This window comes from Miniopterus natalensis, chromosome 13 (genome assembly GCF_054644295.1).
Source record: "Miniopterus natalensis isolate mMinNat1 chromosome 13, mMinNat1.hap1, whole genome shotgun sequence".
Lineage (NCBI taxonomy): Eukaryota > Metazoa > Chordata > Mammalia > Chiroptera > Miniopteridae > Miniopterus > Miniopterus natalensis.
Genome location: NC_142093.1, coordinates 36171345 through 36173490, shown reverse-complemented (window position 1 = coordinate 36173490; position 2146 = coordinate 36171345). Strand labels below are relative to the sequence as shown.

Below are 2146 nucleotides of genomic sequence, written 5' to 3'. Positions count from 1 at the left end.
AAGGAGTCCCGAGGACGTGGGGTGGAGATGGCTGGGGCTCTCCGCACACCCAGCTTAGAGGGGTTTTTTTGGTGTTGGTTTTTTTTTGATTTTCTTTTTGCTGTCAGAGGTAGACACTGGGTCCAAGGAGAGGAAATGCTTGCATTTTCTCACTTTGGGGGTCTGGACGCCCCCACCTCCGAGCCCTGGAGACCCCCCCGGCCCCGGCGTCCTGCGCGAAGTGAGAGAGGAAGGGAGGGAACAATGAGCTGAGAGCCGGGAATGTGCCCCCAGCGCCTGTTTACAAACACGAAGCTATTTACGATCGCGGGAAAGCGAAACCCGACGCGGGCTCGGAGCGGCCCGGACCTCGCGGGCGGAGCCCCGGCCGAGGCGCCGCGGGGAGGGAGGCTCCGTCCCCGGTCCTCGCCCGGCGAGCGGCCGTGCGCCCAGGGCGCGGCGCGGCAGGGCCGGCGCGTTCGGCGAGGGCTGCGGCCGCGCCGCCTTTGTCTTCGAGGCGCCGAAGAGCTCTGGCCGCTGCCGTGCTCGGGCCTGAAGGACCCGGAGCCCTCAGCTGGTCCCTGGCGGCGCCCCGCGCTCTCTTCCGCAGCCTCGTCTCCCCCCTACCCTAACCCCCGCTCCGCTTTCCCCGTCCCCGCCGGCTCGGGGAAAACTCCCAGGGCCAAAGCCATTCCCATCGGGAGCTGAGGTTTCAGACAAAAAGCTGCCCCTACCCACAACTCGGAGGCTCCCACCACCCCCTGATTTTTTATTTTTATTTGTTACTTTCTCCCTTTACATACCTATTCTCTGGCTTACACAAAAAAATTCCCCTTCACTATTCTCCCACTCTAAGCTTGCCCTTTATTATATTTGCTGGTGGTGTTTTCGTTTTTATTTTTCAGCCCGCCCGACTCGGATGTGCCGAAACGGCTCAGCCTGGGCAGCTCCACGAGCGGGCTGGAAGCCTCGCCTTTCCAAGCAGGGCTCGCGGCTCGCTCGGCTCGGAGCAGGATCTCTCTCCCCCTCCCTCCAGCTGAAACCTCGCACAAAACTCCCCCTGCGGTCGGCTGGAAAATGAGCTCACCCAAATCTCGGTAGGCAGCTGTGGAGGAGGGCTCCGCCAATCCGGAGGCGCTCGCGTCAGGACGGCCCCGCATTGGCTGTGGGGAAAATCAATTATCAAATAATCGATCAGCAGGGAGCTTCGATCTGCCGGGAATGCAAACTGCCAGTCCGGATTCCCGCCCTGATGGTGGCCAAAAGGCTGACTCTCCCGAAGCCGCCAGCCCCTCTCGCTTCCGTCGCCCCCATCCCAACCCACCCCGCCAGCTGCACACCGACCCCTCACCCCAAAGGGGGTGGGGGTGGGGGGCCGGTGTAGGGAGGGGGAGAGTTTTGAGAAAGATTAGGGAGCTCCTGTTCGCAGAGATTGTTTGGAAAAGGCTAGCGGCTCTAAAATGTATTGAGGCCAACTCCTAAACACGCGCAAACTAAAAGAGACTCTGCATCAGTCCCGAGAGGTAGGGCTCAAGTTTCTGTTACGTGGACTCTGGAGGAGCAGGGGACACGGGGCGAGCATCCGCACAGAGACCTGGGATCAGGTTCTCCCGAGCGCACGCAGCCTCCCAGGCGGCATCTACTGCTTTCAGTACCGCGCAGGAGTGGGCGCGCGGTTCCCCCCAAAGGTGGACCGCGGAGCTCCCAGAAAGCCCAGAAGCCGAGCCTGCCCAGCCTCCCGCACCCCACTCCCGCCTCGCCCCTGTACCGGTCCCAGCGCCTCAGATGCGCTTTGCCTTGAAAGAGCTCCGACTGTTTAAAAAAACTACACCACCCGCTCTAGGATCCCTCGTATCTCTGCCCCCCGCCCTTTCTCTCTCTCTCCGCTTTAGAATCTTGTACTTTTCTCCATTGCAAACATGGATAGAATTGTCTGGCCCAAACGCCCCGGTCCATCACGCGGGAGGCGCAGGCCAGGGCCGCGCGTCAAAGCCGAGGGGGTCCAGGTGACTTACCGGCGCCTTTCCGCCGCTGCCCGGCCTCCTGCCCCGGCGCCCCCGCCCCCTGCGAACCCGCACACAGGCTGCCGGGCCAAGATGGAACCCCTCGGTCTCGGGAAGGCGATTCTCTGTTTATTTCTCGGGCACACTGCGCTGACTGGGCCACG

The 2146-nt window shown here is 62.3% G+C and overlaps 1 pseudogene; it reads left to right on the top strand.

Moving 5' to 3' along the window:
• Positions 1 to 261: 261 nt before the first annotated feature.
• On the top strand, positions 262 to 1193 carry LOC107545943 (uncharacterized; annotated as a pseudogene).
• The last annotated feature ends 953 nt before the right edge of the window (positions 1194 to 2146 follow it).